Source organism: Podarcis filfolensis (genome assembly GCF_964270895.1).
Source record: "Podarcis filfolensis genome assembly, chromosome: 1".
In the NCBI taxonomy this organism is placed as follows: Eukaryota; Metazoa; Chordata; class Lepidosauria; order Squamata; family Lacertidae; genus Podarcis; species Podarcis filfolensis.
The window spans coordinates 116,305,241-116,327,173 of NC_139604.1; the positions used below are offsets into that span (position 1 = coordinate 116,305,241).

Below are 21,933 nucleotides of genomic sequence, written 5' to 3' on the forward strand. Positions count from 1 at the left end.
AATCCGCCTTGAAACACTCCTCCATTAAAAATACTTTAATGCTGCATTTCAATGAAAAATTGCCCATATATGCAGGCATCACTTACATTTATATTTTGAGTTGTTTGAATTGATTGTTGACTGCAGGTTTGTTTAATGGATCTAATGTCACTGTGTGCTTTGTTTTTATTTATCTAACAAAATCACCATTAAATAATTACAACTAGCAAGAAATAAGAGCTGGTACAATTAAATACAAAGGGATGCAGGTGGCACTGTGGGTTAAACCACAGAGCCTAGGATTTGCCAATCAGATCAGAAGGTTGGCGGTTCGAATCCCCGCGACAGGGTGAGCTCCCGTTGTTCGGTCCCTGCTCCTGCCAACCTAGCAGTTCGAAAGCACGTCAAAGTGCAAGTAGATAAATAGGTACCACTCCAGTGGGAAGGTAAACGGCATTTCTGTGCACTGCTCTGGTTCGCCAGAAGCAGCTTAGTCATGCTGGCCACATGACCCAGAAGCTGTACGCCAGCTCCCTCGGCCAATAAAACGAGATGAGCGCCGCAACCCCAGAGTCAGTCACGACTGGACCTAATGGTCAGGGGTCCCTTTACCTTTACCTTACAATTAGATACATTCATCCAGCCAGTGATCTTGGGATTCCCAGCAACCGTATCCTTGAGCTACCAAATGCCTGCGTGAAAAGTAAGCAGTGGCCATGAAAAAGGCAAATTCCATGCTATGGACCATTAGTGGATTTACATTTTTGAGGCCCTGAAACTTGATCTGTCATGGGGGCTGGCGGGCATTGTAGCCAGCAAGAAGGTCTGGGTATCATCTTCAGTGGACTTGTTCCACGACAGGTCACTCCACCTTTACAGCATCTGTGCTACTGACACCCAAACTTTTGACTTGTTGAAATATATGCAACACAAAACTGAGTTGTGCAAATCAAATTGGCTCTACTAGACACTCCCCCCCCCAAATAAAATTAAGCAATGTGGACTAAAGTCACTTTTGGAATCCCTCCAGGATTGGGGCCCTGGAGCTTAAGCTTCATTAGTTTCATAGTAGATCCGTCTCTGGTAAACATCCAGTGAACCTGAATGCTGGGAGATTCAAGACAGATAAAGAAAAGTGCATCTTCGCACAGTGCATAGTTAAAGTATGGAACCTGCTCCTTCAGAAGGCAGTGAAGGCCATCAACCTAGGTGGCTTTGAAAGAGAATTAGACAAATTCATAGAGGAGAGAGCTAATGATGTCTACTTGCCGTGATGGCTATACTCTGCCTCCATGGTCGTAGGCAGTAGATGCTTCTGAATACCAGTTGTTGGGAACCACAGGAGGGGAGAGGACTCTTGTGCTCAAATCCTGCTTGCGGGTTTCCCTCAGACATCTGGATGGCCACTGTGAGAAGAAAGTGTTTGACTAGAGGGGCCATTGGCCTGATCCAACTGGTTTTCCTTTTGTTTTTATACCTCACAAAGCCAGCACCCAGAGGTGTGTGTTTCTACACACATACACCTCTGTCCTCCATCCATGCAAACAAAATGCTTTCTTATCACAGTTTGGGGGTACACTCCTGCTAGGGAACAACAATCAAGGAAGGTGTGGAGCAGGACCGGTGGTGGATGTAGCCTGGGAGGGGATGTGATCTAGTGAGAGTCCACAGGCTAAGGTTAAAAAGGTAAAGGTAAAGGACCCCTGGATGGTTAAGTCTAGTCAAAGGAGACTATGGGGTTGTGGCGATCATCTCACTTTCAGGTAGAGGGAGCTGGTGCTTGTCTGCAGACAGCTTTCCGGGTCATGTGGCCAGCATGACTAAACCGCTTCTGGTGCAGCGGAACACTGTGATGGAAGCCAGAGTGCACAGAAATGCCGTTTACCTTCCCACTGCAGTGGTACCTATTTATCTGTGTCTCTGAAAATTTTTACACAGCACTTGGGAAGACAGGCGAACCAATATCAGTGTACTGGAAGAAGCAAAGATCACCAGTGTTGAAGCAATGATTATTCAACATCAACCTTGTTGGACTGGTCATGTTGTGCAGATGCCTGATTATCGTCTTCCAAAGCAACTACTCTATTCCAAACTTAAAAATGGAAAGTGTAATGCTAGTGGTCAACAAAAGAGGTTAAAGACTGTCTCAAGGCAAATCTAAAAAAATGTAGTATAAACACTGACAACTGGGAAACACTGGCCTGCGAGCACTCCAGTTGGAGAACAGCCTTTACCAAAGGTGTCATGGACTTTGAAGACACTCAAACTCAGAACGCAAGGGAGAAACGTGCTAAGAGGAAGGCATGCTTGGCAAATCCACAACGTCATCAACTCCTGCCTAGAAACCAATGTCCCCACTGTGGAAGGACATGTGGATCCAGAATTGCCCTCCACAGACACCTACGAACTCATTGTTAAAACCGTGTTTATGGAAGACAATCTTACTCGGCTACAAGTACCTATTTATCTACTTGCGCTGGCATGCTTTCAAATTGCTAGGTTGGCTGGATGTGGGACCGAGCAACGGGAGCTTACCCGTCGTGGGGATTTGAACCGCCAACCTTCTGATCGGCAAGCCCAAGAGGCTCAGTGGTTTAGACCATAGCGCCACCTGCATCCCCTACAGGCCTGGATAGAAAGTCCCCAGCCCTAAGGTTCTGCATCTCTGGTGCTGATGGTGGTAGGCGTGAGCCATTAGAGATGCAACGGAGGTGTAGGGCACCAGGAATATGGACTTGCACTCCCACTCATGCAATTCCAATTTTGTGAAGGGCAAATGCCCAACTAGGACTACCGTTTGATGGCGCATATCATGATTATTTCTAGTCTGATTCTCTGCCTGACGTGAAATATTGCACATGGGCATAAGGATCCTTTTCAGTCTGCTGCATGCACTGCAGTGACGGAGAGGGGAAAGTGTCTTTGGTTCTCCAAGCTTGCAGATTTAACATCTGCTCAAGCCCTTCTTCTTATTCTTATTATACATGCATATAATACTCAGGCTTCTCCTTTTCTTCTGGGCATGAAATTAGAGAAAAATTCCAAAGAGAAGACAAACGCTAATAAAAACCACATCTGTTCAAGGTACTTGAATGGGGTTTAGGCAGATATGATTGAAGCAAAAGTCGAGTCCTGGAGGCTTATATGGAAAGCAAGAGCCGGAGACCTCCCACGAGTATGCAGAAATGTAAATTAGAAGCAATCAGATTGTTTCTCTAGTTAGAGGCGTAGGGAGTTTTTAATCCCAGGGATGTATTTGTTCCTGACCTGATTTTTGTACTTTACACTAAAGATATGCTAGAAAAGCAAAATGGTCCAAGAAGCTATTACCAGCCATTCAAAATGAGCCCCACTAGCATGTGAAAAGATTGATTACGCTGCATGGAATCAGTGTTCACGCATGTGTGTTTAAAAAGACAGGTGCATTAGAGATGCAGTCTATTTCTTTACAGTCCAATTACGCAGAGTTAAGCCCATTTAATTCAATGGGGCTTACTCCGAGGTTAGGAACAGCGGCGGAGCATATGCTGCTGCTGCCCAGGGCAGGTGCGCAGTGCACTGGGGGCGGTATGTGCGGGAGGCAGTGTGTAAAGGGAGCCCGCTGCAGTCACAGCAGCCCAGCCACTGCTTCAAATCAGCCTGTTGAGCCTGATCGGTCTGGTTGTGCCCCCTCAAAAAAATGTGCCCAGGGCCACGGTCCCCCAGTCCCCCATGCTATGCCACTGGTCAGGATTGCAGCCTATCCTGTTTTATTGCCATGAATATAGTCAGATATTCACAACATATATTTAAAGCATGCAGCTTCCTCCTAAGAATCCTGGGAGCTGTTGTTTGTTAAGGGTACTAAAACCTCCCAGGGTGGTTTAACAATTAATCCCTCCCAATTAGGGACTCTCACCTTCTGTGGTTTCCAGCAACTGGTAACCATGGGACTGTGGCTGGCTACACCCCAACCCCTGCCCCCAACTACAAGATCTGCATGTGTCTGGGAGTGGGCAGAGGAGGAATGGTGGAGACCCCCTCCCCATCCTGACCCTTCCAGGGAGGAGGAAGAGGAAGGCGGTATAGATTTACAACAGGGGTTGGAGGGAGGTCAAAGCTCAGGGGCAGGTGAGGAGAAAAGTTGGGAAATAATGGGGGAGGAGGAGCAGGCAGAGCCAGAGCAGCAGCTGGCTGACACATCATTAGAAAGCATTTCAAGACCCACCATCTCCCAGAACCCAGCGAGACTTAAAAGTAGGAGAGCAAAGAGCTCAAAGACAGAGGGCACGTAGCAGCACCCATAGAGGAGATGATGAGAATGATGAATGAGGAAGTAGGAGAGATGGGGGTGGAGATGATGATGATGATGATAATTTATTATTTCTACCCTGCCCATCTGGCTGGGTTTCCTCAACCACTCTGGGCGGCTTCCAACAGAAGGTTAAAAATACAATGAAACAGCAGTCATTAAAAACTTCCCTAAACAGGGCTGCCTTCAGGTGTCTTCTAAATGTCATATAGTTGTTTATTTCTTTGACATCTGATGGGAGGGCGTTCCACAGGGCGGGCACCACTCACTCAGGACAATGCCATTATCCAACAGGCTGGGTTCTACAGCCTCTCTCCATAAAGTTTGAAATAAAAAAGGACTGTAAGAAACTTTCCCTTGTCTTTATACTTTCCAGGGCGACCAGCCGGGAGCCACTGACAGCATCCTGACAGCCTGTTGGGTGTAACATCTGGGAAAGGTCACTGATTCACATACATCTGTATGTCCATAGGCTTGCTTCTTTCCAAGGCCATAGAGTGAATGTGTAAACTCTAAGAGTGGGTATGTGATGCACTGAACTGGGGGGTGGAGCTGGTTGCTGTAAGTCCTCCTGTTTCCCCCATGCGTTGGCTGTATATGTTGAGGGATTCACTTGCACTTCCTTCCATGGAAAAAGCAGGACCATACCTGCTTCCTAAATCATATGTTACTACTACTCAGCCAGCCCAGCCCCTTAGACCAATAAATAATGGACTAGCATTACTACACTGCAGACCTCCTTTGCTGACCTTTCCTCCTCCCGACACCATCCCAAAGCAAACATCTAATAATAAATTACACAGTTATGTTCTCATTTGTTCCTGTGAACATCCAGAGTGAAGGTGCTCAGCGGTTAAGCTATTCCTCTTGAGATGGAATCAACCAGCTTAGCCTGAAATCCACGACACCATCATGTCAATCAAATAATTCTTTGTGGGCATGTGATGGGCATATGGAGTTCCTCTGGTCACAAAGGCATGGCCATTCATTCCAACAAGGTGATAAGTTCAGTGGCCTCACAGAGATGTACACTCCAAAGTTGCTGTTTTTTCTGAAGCAAATAAAGAAGCTGGCTGACTAAGAAGCACTGAGAGTGTGTGCAATGTGTTTTGTGCACTGGAATGAGTAATGGGGGAGCAATTCAATTCACTTCTCATTTTAATGCAGTCGTACCTAATCTGCACTCCCTGATTCAATATGCAAACTGAGACACAGCTATCCTTCAAAATCCACTTTCTTGAATCTTGTGATGCCATTCTCCAACCAAAACATGTGTACAAATTCTCTCTCTCTCTCTCTCTCTCTCTCTCTCTCTCTCTCTCTCTCTCTCTGTGTGTGTGTGTGTAGTTAGGCCTCAGCACAGAAGGGTTATGTGCAACTTCAGTCCATGTGGCTGGTATTCTTTACAACACCTCTGGCTTGGCCTTTGCCTAGTAAACAGCGAATAAATTCTTACTGAAATATACTCGGAGTCGAGTGTAGATTTCATGCTCTATATTCAGCTCATAGTAGCGAGGAATGGAAGTTCCCCCAAACTGTCTGCTTTATATACATTATTTACACAATGGGCCCCACGTGATTGGCTAGTTCCGGATTCTCCTGTAGGCCAATCAGGTTGCGGGTTCACTTCCACCTGGAGCTGGAATGGGTGGCTCCTGCGGACCAATCAGACTGCTGCATTCTGAATCCTATTGTTCTAGGACCAATCAGACTGCTGCATTTTGGATCCTATTCAACTCAGCACATAACACTTACCTTCCATTCCTGACCACTGGGACCCTGGGACTACATCCTCATCAAACATTGAAAACACTTTAGGCAGGCATGGCTTCTCCCAAAGACTTCTGGAAGCTGTAGGGTGCTGAGAGTTGTTAGGAGACCCCCTGTCCCCCTCACAAAGCTACAATTTCCAGGAGTTCCCTGTGAAGTGGAATTGTTAAACCACTTTGAGAACTGTAGTTCTAGGAGGGGGAAAGGGCATCTCCTAACATCTCTCAGCACCTGTAACAACCTACAGCTCCCGGGATTCTTTGGGGGAAGCAATGAAGAATTAAAGAGGCATTATGATGCTTTCATTGTAGGGTGTATGTTATCTATGTATGTTATGTTTGCCTGAGCTTGAGTCTGAACTAGGATCCAAAGTCCTGTGTTTTGATTCAGTACATGATATCCAATCACATAATATTGTCAGGGTTTGGGCTACTGGCATTGGCTCTTAAGCTCTTGGTTATGATTTGCAGCTTGGGGATTTAGATAGCCAATCATGCTGAGAGTGGGTGTGGCCCAGGCCTTCAGAAATATATATAAGCAGTTGCTTTGCCCTTGTTTGACTGTTCTGTGCTGTTAGTCATCAGCTCGATAAAGTCTCTTGCTGTAATCACTGCGTCTCACCTTGTAGAACCCATGTACACATCCGTGTGAATGCAGCCTACGTATGCTGAGGAGCATATGCTCCAGGTTGCAGCAGGGTGTACACACATAGTTGAATGAAGTAGGAGCAGGGCTTTCTTCAGCCGGAACTCAGTTCCGGCACCTCTCAGGTGGGCTCCATTGACATTATAAAAGAACAAGGGAAGTGTCCATGGTGAGTTCTGGCACCTCTTTTTCTAGAAAAATAGTACTGATTAGGAGCATTCTGAGATGGGAGAATGGGCCGCAGTAAGGGGTGCCATTTTGCAAGTATAAGATTAACAGACCAGGGACAGGACTAGTCAAGAACTTCTCTTCTTGGTGGTCTGTTGTTGTTGTTGATTAAGAAATGGCATCCCGGCCAGCAGTCTGAAGTGGCACAGTCCATTCTACCACCTCAATATTCTTCCATCTCATTTTGCTGCATGCATAGAGACTAGGCATTTCTGTTAAAACAGCAGCTCAGGGTAGAAATATAATGCGCACCTACTCCTCGTGACAGAATTTGAGAGCGTCTGCTTTGGAGGAGATAAATATGTCCAGTTTAGCAAAACAGCAACTGGATTGCTTGCATTCTTCAATATGCCCTTGACACATTTTTATTTATGAAATTTGCTGATATATCTGAAACAACTTACATCTGGGAGTCAGAGGAGAGAAAAAAATCGATAACTAAGCATGTCTATCTTTGCCACTGGTGTAAAGGGAGACAACAGAGGCAAGCCCTTCTGGAGGTTAAAACCAGCTTTCTATCTGAAATACAATAAGGTTGGTGGGCATGAAATTTGATAAGATCCTTAGCAGACCATTCTTAAGGCATAAGGGATTAAAATATCCAAATTACTTTGTGGTTTAAAGGATGCCCTTCATCGCAGCTTTTGTTCAGGGTTGCAAACTTTGTTATGAAGCAATTGTTGTGCCCAATTATTTGATCCTATAATGTTGGTTATTCCTTAATTTAAAACTTTTCATTGTGTTGCATTCTTGAAAAATGTAAAGATATACAAAAAATAAAGGGGTGGGTCTAGACTTCCCATCATGCTTAGAGTAGACCCGTTGAAATAAGTGACATTTACCGTATTTTTTGCTCTATAAGATGCACTTTTTCCCTCCTAAAAAGTAAGGGGAAATATGTGTGTGTCTTATGGAGCGAATGCAGGCTGCACAGCTATCTCAGAAGCCAGAACAGGGAGAGGGATCGCTGCGCAGTGCTCCCTATCACTGTTCTAGCTTCTGGGATAGCCGCGCAAAGCCTCTTCAGGGCAGCGGGGAGCCTTCATCTTCTGGGATTCAGATTTTTTTCTTGTTTTCCTCCTCCAAAAACTAGGTGCGTCTTATGGTCTGGTCCATCTTATAGAGTGAAAAATACGGTAAGTATGTACCTTTGATTTCAATGAGCCAACTGCAAGCATGACTATGGCACCTTCTGCACTGCACATTTAAAGCAATATCCTAAACAGACATGTCATCCCACAAAGTATGTATTCAGTGGTCGTGTGCTGGTCCTGGGGGCTAACCGAGAGGCGAGGTCCGAGTCCAGTCTGAGGTCGATAGTGCAGTATGGAGGCTGTCCGTCAAAGCTGTAGCTGGGTCCAAGGCACGAAGTGAAAACTCAGTTGCAGAAGAACAGTCAAGAGTCTTAAATGAACTCTTAGTTGTCTCTTGGCAATGTATTTAGTAACTTTTAAATTAGAATCTATGAGATATTAAACACTGGATGGTGCTGCATTTCAGTAGTTTTTGTGATCTTAAGTATGTCACATTTAAACATTTCTGAATCCGGAAACAATTTTTTTTAATTGTCTGAAATAAACTTCTTTGGAGAGAGAAACAGAGCCCACAAAATATGTTTATTGTCATATTGGCAAAATAACCTGAGACAAGATGGGGAAAATAGCTGTGGTAATTCTCTTAGGTTGTAGCAGGGAAACGCTCTATAAATTCACATATATAGATAGATCAGTAGGGATATATTTGGAAGCCCTGGTGCCCAGTGAAATAGCTATAATTCGTTCTAAACTGAATTTGAACCTAGCCTGTCAAAGCCATTTTCCCGCACAATGAACAGTATGGGAGAAGATGTAAAATACAGACTTCCGTGAACCACACTATGAGATTATTTTCGCTTTACTTTTTGTGCTTCGAAATGCGTACCTACTTTATTGCCCCAGGACTCCTCCAGTTGTGGCAGGGAGGCTTAAACACTGTCTCTGTCTTGGCTTCCTCTTTGGCCTCCCAAGAATCTTCCTCCCTTGACCTCAGAATTAGAGGGAAGAGGGTGAACAAACTCAGTTCTTCAGCCTTGTCTCCTACCAGTGCAGCAAAGGCCACAAATTTGTCCTCTGTGACCAGGAACATAATCTCACGAGAGTTCCTTGCCATCTTATAAGACTTTCTGGGCATCCTCAAGCTGAGATTGTCCTTCCCACTGCCATGGTAATGGGGATGCAGCTCACCTAGCCACTCACCTACTCTGTTGAGGAATGCATAGGTCTCCACATGATCACAGATGGATTCCTGTCCTGCTGTGGGTGCCACCTGAAAAGATGACAGGTCGATGAGGCAGGATGGGGAAGTGCTCTCCATATTTGATTCACATGGGAAGCAATTACAGCCACCCACACAAAAACATATGGATTTACCCAGGCAAGGGTGTCACAGAAAAACTTGGAAGCAGGAGATAATGATGTCCTTGACTCTTCACCTGAGTTTTTGGTGTGACATATGTCCACTTCTACAAATCACCAGTGTTGAAGCAATGATTTTTTAACATCAACTTCGTTGGACTGGTCATGCTGTGCGGATGCCTGATGATTGTCTTCTAAATCAACTACTCTATTCTGAACTTAAAAATGGAAAGTGTAATGCTGGTGGTCAACAAAAGAGGTTTAAAGACTGTCTCAAGGCAAATCTAAAAAAATGTAGTATAAACACCGAAACTGGGAAACACTGGCCTGTGAGCGCTTCAGTTGGAGAACAGCCTTTACCAAAGGTGTCATGGACTTTGAAGACACTCAAACTCAGAATGCAAGGGAGAAACTGTTACGAAAAAGGAGCAATGCTGCTGAGTGCTCCAGATGGCTGGAAAGCCAAACAGGATGTTGATGTTTTGGGACTGTACCGTGGGAAGAAGGGACAGTCTATTATGTGCACTGAGCACCGGATGTTAGCTCAGAGTGACACATGACCCTGTACTGGAAGTACATGGGTGGAGTTATTCTCTCTCTGCTGTGGCTGTAAAGAGGGTGCAGACATGTTGTTCTCTGCACTGAGGAAAGACAGAAATAAAGGCATGTAAATACATTTCTGTCTGTCTCTTTCCCCTCCCTGGGGATGGCAGGGAGTGAGGGAGGAGGAGTGGCTGTGTTCTTCTCACGTTTGAAGAAGGATCGGCCGATAAAGACCTCGCCTTGTCTTGCCGGGAGTCGCTGACGAGGGAGGCCAACAAGGAATCAAGCCGGGCACCTGGAGAGTGCCAAATGCCTCTGAATGACAAGGCTTGATATCAACATATGGTAGCAGACACTGCTGGTTATCTGATCCATGGGAATCAGCATGAGAGGTGAGAGGTTGATGAATCGTGTGCCATCCTCTGCACCAAGGAAAGAAGATAACGTCTGAAATTGCAGCCAGAAGCTGAACAGACGGCTGGCACCAAGAGGGGGTGTTTTCCAAGCAACGGAGCCCAAAAAGGTATGCTGAATATCGGGCTAAAAGTGTGAATGCAGATTGATTTATTCTCTGGTTCACGAGAGCTGCGTTTGGCAAAACAAGCTCTGAAAGAAAGGCTTGCATACCAGGAATTCCTGTGGTGAGATAAGGATTCCCGTCCCGGGGAAGGTTGCTAAGCAACGACAGTCAGGGCAGTGGAAAACTACTGACACCTGGGGCTGGCTCAGTCAGAGCCGGGAAAGCGAAAGTTGTTTTGACTTTGAGACAGCTTTGAGAATTGCCTGCCTGAGTGAGAGGCAGAAAAACAGCTCAAAAAGGAGCTTTTGGATTTTAACTAGCTCGAGGGTGAAGAGCTGAGACTTGGATTCAAAATGGATCCCAAGAAGGGGGGAGCCTTGCCTTACCCGCCTCCCCTGACTAATGACAATTATTCATCTTGGTCTGTAAAGATGAAGGCCCTGCTGCAGAATCAGAGGATTTTTGGGGTGATTGAGAACCCCATCCCTCAAGCACCAACCCGAGGTTGGGAATCACAGAATGTGAAGGCCAGGACGGCTATAATTCTGTGTGTCTCGGATGATCAACTTGTGCATATTCAGGATTTGGAATACGCGCAAGAGATTTGGGAGACGCTGCGTAGAACACATCAGAGAGATGCAGGTTCTTCAGCGTTGCTGTATTTTGAGAAGCTGACCAATCTGAGGCTTGCGCCTGATGGAGATGTTCAAGCGCACCTGACGGAAATGAAATATCTGCGCCAACAGATGGTGGAACGCAATTTCCGTCTGCAGGAGGAAGTGTTTTGCTTCATGATGATTAACAGCTTAAATCGGACTTACAAAACCGTTGCCAGTCAGCTGGGTTCCCTCCCCGCGAACGATTTGACCGCGGAAAGGGTGTGTGCCGTTGTTTTGAATGAACACGACAGGCTTGCTGCACTGGAGGTGAAGGACAGGGGGAGGGAAGAACGGAGTTCTAATTCCCCCACTGATGTTGCTACTGGAGAGGATGCTGTAGCTTTGAACGTTGTCCGATGCTACAATTGCGGACAGACTGGGCATCTTCAGCGGAACTGCAAGAAGCCACGCCAGCCGAAAGGAGCGAAGGGCCGCTCAGCAAAGCCTGAGGCGTCAGGCAAAGGTCATACCAAGCCTTCGGTGAGACCTGGAAAGGCTTTGATGGCGAAAGGAACCACGCCAGGTGTTGAGAACTCATTTGTTATTGACACTGGAGCCACCGTCCATATGTCCCCACACAAGGTGCTCTTTTCGACGTTTAAGAAGCAAAGCTTCGCTGTGGAACAAGCCAACGGTCAGAAGCTGGAAGCGACCGGGGTTGGCACTGTCTATCTTAAGAGTCTGAACTTGACAATAAACAATGTTTACTTGGTTCCTGAACTGAAGTTCAATCTGCTGAGTGTTTCGCAGATTGCAATGAAAGGACTGAAACTGTCCTATGATGATAAGAGCTGCAAGATCTTCAAAGATGGAGAGTTATATCTTTCTGCCAGACAGAAAGATGGACTGTATTTGTTGACTTTTGACCAAAGTGATTACATGGAATGTAATTCTGAGTCTAACATGATTTCTCTTGCAGGTGTGACCAAAACGAGCGCCAAGAAGGTGGCCAGGGTCGACAGAGCGTTTCAGCGGGTGTATGCTGATGTGATTGGTCCTCTAGAACCATCTAGAGGCAATGCAAGATTTTATCTTGTGTGTGTGGATCATTTCTCTAACTTTGTCTGGGTTTATGTGTTAAAGAAACCACAGGAAGCCTTGGAAAGGTTTCAAGAGTTTTGTGACAAGGTTAAAGACATGCATGATGCTAACATTGATTGTCTTTTGACAGATGAGAAGCAGATTTTTCTTTTACAGGATTTCCAGAGGTTCCTGCAGAAGAAGGGGATCAGACACAAGATTGCTGTTTCAGCGGAAGCGTGGAACAGGGGTGTTTGTGTAAAAGTGAACAAAGAATTGCAAAAGGGAATGAATGCGCAATTGCTTAGTTCACATCTGCCACATGAGTTCTGGGCGGAGTCACTCATGTCGTTTTGTCATGCATGGGTGAGAAAGGTTTCGAAAGAGTTGGGAAGTTCTCCTTTTGAGAAACTGTTCCAGAGAAAACCTTCTGTTGCCCATTTCAAGGTTTTTGGGTCTCATGTGAGGACAGAAGCTCCAGGTGGAGTAAAGAATGCCAGAGGCATTTTTGTGGGATATGAAAAGGGTCTCTACAGAGTAATTTTGTCTGAATCTGGTCAGGTGATTCTTACAAAATTTCTAGAGAGTGCTCCTGAAAAGGAGAGAGTCATAGGGCACACATTTCCCACAGAGGACGATTCAGATGATGATGATGATTTTACAGATTACAGTGGTACTGAGAGCGACAGTGATAGCTCAGAGAGCTCAGTTGTCACAGTCATTGAGAGGAAATCTCACACAATGGATAGACCTTCACAGGTGAAGGAGGAACCACTGTTTACTGTTGGAACTGGTTCTGCTAAGAGTCCTGAGACTGAACCAGTGAGCAGAGAGGATCAGCACCTCTTACGCAGGTCTGAGAGAATCACAAAGGGTGAACCACCCAAAAGGTACTCAGAAGAGTATGCTAATTTAGCTGTTGCATGTGTTGCTGTTGTACACAACCGAGGACAGGTTGGAGCTGTGTCTAAGTCAGAGACAAAGACACAACAGAGAGTTGCTAGCCAAGGTAATGCAGATGCACTCATTCCTTGGAAGCCAGACAACCAGAGAGGTACACTGGGGAAACCAGTGGCGGGTAGTTCCAAGGGTGGAACTGAAACAACAGGGGAGTGTTATGTGTATAACAACTGTTTGTTTTCTTCTCTGGATCACGCTTTGCTTGCCGCAACATGCATTGATTCTTTTGGGGGAGGTTGTTACGAAAAAGGAGCAATGCTGCTGAGTGCTCCAGATGGCTGGAAAGCCAAACAGGATGTTGATGTTTTGGGACTGTACCGTGGGAAGAAGGGACAGTCTATTATGTGCACTGAGCACCGGATGTTAGCTCAGAGTGACACATGACCCTGTACTGGAAGTACATGGGTGGAGTTATTCTCTCTCTGCTGTGGCTGTAAAGAGGGTGCAGACATGTTGTTCTCTGCACTGAGGAAAGACAGAAATAAAGGCATGTAAATACATTTCTGTCTGTCTCTTTCCCCTCCCTGGGGATGGCAGGGAGTGAGGGAGGAGGAGTGGCTGTGTTCTTCTCACGTTTGAAGAAGGATCGGCCGATAAAGACCTCGCCTTGTCTTGCCGGGAGTCGCTGACGGGGGAGGCCAACAAGGAATCAAGCCGGGCACCTGGAGAGTGCCAAATGCCTCTGAATGACAAGGCTTGATATCAACAGAAACGTGCTAAGAGGAAGGCATGCTTGGCAAATCCACACCATGATCAACTCCTGCCCGGGAACCAATGTCCCCACTGTGGAAGGACGTGTGGGTCCAGAATTGGCCTCCACAGTCACTTACGGACTCATTGTTAAAACCGTGTTTATGGAAGACAATCTTATTCGGCTACGAGTGATCGCGAAAGAAGAAGACGACTTGATGGGCACATGTCTATGTTGTTAGGAGTATTCAAGCACAAAAAATTAGAAGCCTTATGTTGAATTGGAGTCTGGAACTGGGAGATTTGTGGTTAACTTTGTTTCCTGATGACTTTTCTCAACATGGCTCCAGTGACCAGCTCCTCCTCTTCCTTCTCCTCCAGCTACACAGGGGAAGGAGGGTCAAAACCACTTCTCACTGGTGGCAGTGCTGTTATGTACTAAGCTTGAATCCTAGAACAATAGGCAAGTAGGATCGTAGAATGCAACAACTGATTGGCTTGCAGGAAAAGACCAATCAGGCTCCAGCAGGAAGTTAATCAGCCTATTAGGCTGGTAGGATCGTAGAATGCAACAACTGATTGGCCTGCAGGAAAAGATCAATCAGGCTCCAGGAGGGAAGCAGAATCAGCCAATCAGACAGGACTCATTGTGTAAATAATGTATATAAAAGCCCGAGGTTTGGGGGGCAATTCAATCACTGTTCTACATACTGCAATAAAAAGCGTGAAATCACTACAGGACTCCGAGTATATTTCAAGTGCCAAAAGAAGTTGGAGGAGGAGCTGCTGGCCATTGAAGCTGTGCAGCCGCCATGTTCCTCCCAACATTCTGATGTCGTGTGTGTGACATTGCCCCCACCCCAATCGCCTTCGCAAGCTGGCGCCTTTGTTTCCTATGGACATATCTAAAAGGTCTCATCCCTTATATACCAAGCTAATCACTGTGTTTTTCAGGAGAAGACAAATTCAAGATGTCATCTTATCAAGAGGTCTGCTGCACACAATGTTGAAATTGGGCCTTGAGTCTGGCAGTGCCCTTTGAACCTCTCTCTTGTTACACACCACAGAACTGCCACCTCTGTTGGCTTTCCCTCAACATTTGTTGTAGACTTTCTGCTTTCAACAAGCTTTCTAAGTGAAGGTCTTTTTTTTTTAATATCGCCATCAGGATCTGAATTTTGAAATTGTTTTCTATATGCAGTTGCTGGTACATACACATTTACAATTGTTTAAACTGTTTTTATTACATTGCTTCATAGGAAGCAATTCATAATGAATAATAGTAACAACAAGGATAATATACCGTATTTTTCGCTCTATAAGACGCACCAGACCACAAGATGCACCTAGTTTTTTGTAGGAGGAAAACAAGAAAAAAAATATTCTGAATCTCAGAAGCCAGAACAGCAAGAGGGATCGCTGTGCAGTGAAAGCAGCAATCCCTCTTGCTGTTTTGGCTTCTGGGATAGCTGCGCAGCCTGCATTTGCTCCATAAGACGCACACACATTTCCCCTTACTTTTTAGGAGGGGAAAAGTGAGTCTTATAGAGCAAAAAATAGGGTATTTATTTTCCTGTGTGGCAAGAAACTGGATAATAATTTTCATTTCATGCAGTCATCGTAGCTCTATTCAGACGTAATTGCCTGTGCAAGAAAAATACATGAAGTCAGAAGCAGGGCCATTCTGGCTAGCCAGACTCAGCTACCCTATTCCACAAGCAGAAGTCAGCACAAGGACTCCTGCTACTGCAACTCAGCTTTCCACCTCCTCCTGTGCACTCCCCAAGTTCACTCTGAAAGATCAGGAGAATCCCCAGTACGGTGCATGGGAGGAGGAGAAGAGGAGAGAGAGAATTGAATTTCACCTCATTGAATTACACTCTGTTGAGTTTCATCCTGTAGGTGCTGTGGTCTAAACCACAGAGCCTCTTGGGCTTGCCGATCAGAAGCTCAGCGGTTCGAATCTCCTCAACTGGGTGAGCTCCCGTAGCTCGGTCCCAGCTCCTGCCAACCTAGCAGTTCGAAAGCATGTCAAAGTGCAAGTAGATAAATAGGTACTGCTCCAGCGGGAAGGTAAACAGCGTTTCTGTGTGCTCTGGCTTCTGTCATGGTGTCCCATCACGCCAGAAGTGGTTTAGTCATGCTGGCCACATGACCTGCAAAAACTGTCTATGGACAAACGCCGGCTCCCTTGGCCTGAAAGTGGAGATGAGTGCTGTATCTCATAGTCAAATTTGATTGGACTTAACTGACCAAGTGGTGCTGGAGGAGACTCTTGAGAGTCCCATGGACTGCAAAAAGATCAAACCTATCCATTCTTCAGGAAATCAGCCCTGAGTGCTCACTGGAAGGACAGATCCTGAAGCTGAGGCTCCAATACTTTGGCCACCTCATGAGAAGACAAGACTCCCTGGAAAAGACCCTGATGTTGGGAAAGATGGAGGGCACAAGGAGAAGGGGACGGCAGAGGACGAGATGGTTGGACAGTGTTCTCGAAGCTACCAGCATGAGTTTGACCAAACTGCGGGAGGCAGTGGAAGACAGGAGTGCCTGGCATGCTCTGGTCCATGGGGTCACAAAGAGTCAGACACGACTAAACAACAACAACAACTGTCCAGGCATCTTTTACCTTTTCCTTTTCCTGTAGGCCCTAACTAAGGATGCAATCCGATTCTAGGTACTGGTTTAGATTACAATTAAGTGGACTCACTTTTCACTTTTCAATGTTTCTCTTCAATTATTCCTTCTCTAGTTTTACCTGTTCCTTTAGCTTGTTGAATATAATGTTATTCCTTACGTTTTTTATGACGATTTCAGAGCTGGCTGAAAACTCAATGAGCCAGTAATTGCCCACTGAAGTATGCATCTTGCTTGAGGGTTGCTGTCTGCTTAAGTGAGGATGAGGAGGTGATGGACCCCCCCCCCATGAAGTTATTGTGTTTTTGGTCATTTTTACTGTCAGCTAGCTAGCATATTAAAAGCGTATATTGTCAAGGACATGAGTGACCCACCAGGCCCCCAAAACCCAGCTCACATTGTTCAAGGCATGTGAGTTGTGCTTAATGGCTAACATAATCACCTCAACACATAATCAATGAGCAGAAGTTGAAGTGAATACACATTTCAAAGGTACCGTGTTAGCAGACAGTTAGGATAAACATTGGTGATGGTAGCTGACTAAATTGCATCAGAACAAATGTCGTCGTATTTGACAAATTCTGTAAAAAACACACCAAACAACCAGCGTAGGAAAAATCCACAGAAAATTGTTCCAAGCAAGACTGCTTTGCAAGAAGACAAGTGGACTATGGGTCAGTTTGATATGCAGCCCGTTTGCACATTCTACCACCATCCCTCATCTCAACAATTCTTTGTCTCAACATTTCAATGTGTTGCTTTCCATAATAAGTTTTAGAGAACTGGGTTTTCTGCAGCGCTTGGTCCAGTAAAATAAAGCAGCTGGCACTGGTCCAATACATAAATATAGAATAGCAAGTGTCAATAATATTTATTATTTATTATTTATTATTTATTATTTATTATTTATTATTTATTATTTATTATTTATTATTTATTATTTATTATTTATTATTTATTATTTATTATTTATTATTTATTATTTATACCCCACCCATCTGGGCAGCTTCCAAAAAAATATTAAAATACTGTAATACATCAAACATTAAAAGCTTCCATAAATAGGGCTGCCTTCAGATGTCTCCTAAAAGTCTGGTAGTTGTTCTCTTTGACATCTGCTGGGAGGGCGTTCCACAGGGAGGGTGCCACTACCAAGAAGGCCCGCTGCCTGGTTCCCTGTACTGTAATTTGGCTTCTTGCAAGGAGGGAACCACCAGAAAGCCCTCGGTGCTGGACCTCAGTGTCCGGGTAGTATGATGGGGGTGGAGATGCTCCTTCAGATATACTGGAGATATACTTTCTTTTCTCTTCAGTATTCCAAGTCCAAATCTAATCCAAATATGCTTCTAATTACATAATCAGGAAAGCAGTGAGGTCCAACCACTTGCACCACAACTCCTGCCATCCCTTCCTTCTTATGTTGCCTAGCATTAGTAGAATGGTTGGGAGACCTCACCAGAGACCTTGTGAGGTCTTTCCGACAGCTGTTGGAATTTCTCCCTGGGGAGGCTATGGAACTCCTCAGCTGTTTAGAGGTGGATGAGGTCGAACAAGCTGGAACTTGAAAAGAACATAAACAGACTTCCGAATCAGGCAGTGGCCCATCTAGTCCAGCATTCTGTTGTCACAATGTCCAACCAAATGCCCGTGGTGAACCCTCGAGCAGGATTCGAGTACAAGAGCGCTGTCCTCTCCAGTGGTTTCCTGCAACGGGTATTCAGAAGTATTACTGCCTCCAACTATGCAGTAGACATCATGGCTTGTAGCCATCGACAGCCCTCTCCTCCATGAATTTGTCTAATTGCTTTTCATCATCTTGGTTGGTGGTCAACCATCTTGGTTGGTGGTCACTGCTGCATCCTGAGGGAGCAAGATCCATAGTTCCATAGGGAGCTGTTCCTGATGGAGCAAGATCCATAGTTTAATCATGCTCCTTGGGAGGAAGTTATTTTCTCTGTCCTGAATCTTCCAACCTTCAGCTTCATTGGACATCTATGAGTTCTTGTGTTATGACAGATGGAGAAAAGCTTTTCTCTGTCCACTTTCTCGATGCCATGCATAATTTTATAAACTTCTATCATTACTTAAGGTACTTACCCCTGGTCACCTTTTCACTAAAATGTCCCAAATGCTGCAACCATTGCTCACTCCACCTGCTTGATCATTTTGCTTGCCCTTTTCTAAGCCTGCTTCCACTCTATAATGTCCAATTTTGAGCTGGAGTGACCAGAGCTTATTGTTTTATTGTTGGCTGTTGGATTTATCCTTCTCTTGGTCATGGAATGAATACGTTATTCTTGTATATTGTATTGTTCTTGTGCGTTTCAATATCGTTGTATGCCACTTTGCGGAGAAGCTTTCTTGAAAAGTGTGGTATTAATTTCTTAAATAAGCAAATGTGTCAGTTTCTGATCCCTGTCACCTTTCTGTGACTTGTTCCGGCTGCTCCAGCATTCATCCCAATAGTTGTTTGGGAGGGAGGGGATAAAATGAGTGAAAAATGAATTTCCATTCATTCATTTGCTTTCCCATCTGTTCCCATAACTAAGACAAATGAAACAAATGGGTCTCATTTGCTTTGTTTTCCATCTATTTTACAAAATGAATGTGCACCTCCAAAAATCTTATAAATAAGTTGTATGCAATTCTCCACTAGCCCCTTCACTAGCACAGATTTTGCTTCTGAAATCTTGCCTGTCAGGTGAGTGTGTGACTGTCTCAGGACCCTATTGGGTAATGCCTGTGATATCAATGATACAATTCCTTGGGGAAGTTATTCCCCTGCAGCAGGGGTGAGGAAGCTTTGTGACTCCACAGACTAAATCCTTATTTTGCCTTGAGGGTAAAATATGACAGGTGAGTGAGGCCATTTACCTGTCAAATGAGCACCTTTGCAAGTCTAACCCTCCTCTTTGAAACTCCTTGTCTTGGAGGTTTAATAGGAGAGTACGGGGATAGTTGCAAGGCTATGAAACAGGCCCTGTGCTCATTTCAGCCTAAATTTGGAGTGTGCAGTGCAGGGATGTCTCAAAGGCTTTGCAAAAGTGCTGTTTGCAGCAGCTGCCTGCTTCTCTTTTAAATGAAGAAGACGGGACAGCTGCTGCAAACAGTGCTTTTGAGAAGTGCTTTCAGGCAGTTCCCACTATTTCATTTCTGCTGAAATGGAAAATGGAAATGGAAGCTTCCTTGAAGTGTTTCTCAAAATGTGTTTAGGATTGCAGCCTAAAGCTGTAGACTCACATTTACCTGAGCTTATATGAGTTGCCACATATCGGATTGTACCACCATGTATTGTTTGTTAAGGGCTACTTTAACTCTATACTTTTATTTCTTTAGATATAAACTTATCTCCCACTTGTTTTTCAGAAGAAATTCTGGATGGCCAACAACAACAACAACAAAATAATAATAATAATAATAATAGTGTTAAATATAAAGTTCACAATTGAAGCAAATCATAAATTGAAACATTAGCATTTTTAGCTTCTCCTGTTGGTTCAAACGTTGGGCAGGGGGATGCTGAACAAACACAAGCAACAAATCTCATCCCCCTCACAGGATAAAAAACCCCTTGCAAAATTAATGGATATGGAACATCTAAATATGAATGAAAGTCATCATATCAGTGGCTGTTAAAATAAAGGATCAAGATCGGAACTGTTGCATTTGGACTAATTAAGAGTTTTGGAGCTGGATGGAATAAGAATGACAGCCCCTGAAATCCAGAGCATGGGAAGTCATGCAAATTGTTTTATTTGGCATTGGATAATTGGCTTTAATAATTGTATTATAATTTGGTATTGTATTAAGGTGACTTTTATTGGATTGTTATAAATGAAAATTAATAAAAATTATTATACAAATTCTCATCCCCTTTAGCATTTGCAGAAAGATTGTATGCATTCATGTCCAGAGATGCTTAACACCGAAATTCAGCTATTACCCTACTTATGCTCTTTCAAGAGACACCTGGCTGTCCACTGCTGGAAACAGAATACTTGAGCAAATGAACCTTGCCCTTTTATGTATACAATTATGAAAGCGAATACCTTTTCCCTTTTCTCTTTCTCCCCCCTCCTTCTTTCCAACCCAGCACTGGAACACATGTGACTGAGAAAGGAATGAACAGAATCTCTCCTTCACACTGGCACTGGCACTGGCACTGGCACTCAGACACTGGCATTTCCTCTTTGCTATATTGGCAGTGATCTCACGCTACAAATACACCACACTTATCTCACCTATGCATGTACCTGGGCATTTAATGTCCCAAAGTGTATTTACAAGCACTTGCAAACAGATGTTGATTGTGCACAGAAGAATCAACAGCTTTCCTTTTTGAAACAAGAAGGCAACACGGTTTTTATTTTGGCTGGGATCCAGCTCAGGAAGTGCTTCAGAAGGTAAGAACATTCCCGAGGTTCATGTTCAAGCTAACAAATAGTTCTGAACTGGTGGTTCAGTGCTCCTAGTCCACATATATGGGGGACTTTAGCTTCTTCTGGTCTTCTCCAGTCTATCAGTCTACGACCAGCTGAGGCTGTATAGTCACATGACTTCTGCCCAATGTACCTTTAGAGAAAAGATATCCATACTCCTGGGTCATTCCTTGCACCCCATGTTAGCCATTACAGTCCTGAACAATACAGGAATGCACCCCAAGAAAGGGCCTCTTCAGCTTTGTGTACTGCTGTTGTTACCTATTTTGATGCCCACCCTATACATTTAAATGCACTGCAGCCATCTGGGCAAGGGATCTTGGGAACTGTAGTTTTGAAAAGAGGGTAGGGCTGTCTACTAGAATATACAATTCACAAGGTTCCTTAAGGAAAGTCAAGTTTCACATTGGCTTTAAATTTATAGTGGATAAAAAGGTAAAGGGACCCCTGACCATTAGGTCCAGTCATGACCGACTCTGGGGTTGCGGCGCTCATCTTGCTTTATTGGCCGAGGGAGCTGGCGTTTGTCCGCAGACAGCTTCCGGGTCATGTGGCCAGCATGGCTAAGCCGCTTCTGGCAAACCAGAGCTACACACGGAAACGCCGTTTACCTTCCCGCCAGAGCGGTACCTATTTATCTACTTGCACTTTGAGCTTTTGAACTGCTAGGTTGGCAGGAGCTGGGACCGAACAACGGGAGCTCACCCCGTCGCAGGGATTCGAACCGCTGACCTTCTGATCGGCAAGTCCTAGGCTCTGTGGTTTAACCCACAGCGCCACCCTCGTCCCCACTAGAAAGCGGATGTGCATGTATGGTATGAATCCAACCTGTCCAGCCCTCAGACCACACTGGTCCTCTTCTCTTCCTGCACAGTGGAGAACAAATGAACCACACTGGCATGTGGCTCTGCACTGGCAAATTAAAAATGCTGGGATGGGATTCCAGTTGCTTTCTTGATGTGATGAAGTGGCAGTAGCAGGAGGTCAGAGGGCCAGTCCTACCATTAGGCAGAGTGAGGTGGCTGCCTCAGGTAGCAGATCTTGGGGGACGGGGGCGCCAACTTGAATAAAATATTGGGGGGCAGGCAAGTCCTGCCCTGCATAATCGATCACATGATGCAGTGCAAGCAACACCATTTGAATGGCAATGTCCATCAAC

The 21,933-nt window shown here is 44.9% G+C and overlaps 1 long non-coding RNA gene across 1 annotated transcript in view; it reads right to left on the reverse strand.

Moving 5' to 3' along the window:
- LOC310766856 overlaps positions 1 to 21,933 on the reverse strand; it is a 292,292-nt gene that overhangs the window by 233,135 nt on the left and 37,224 nt on the right. The window lies entirely within an intron of this gene.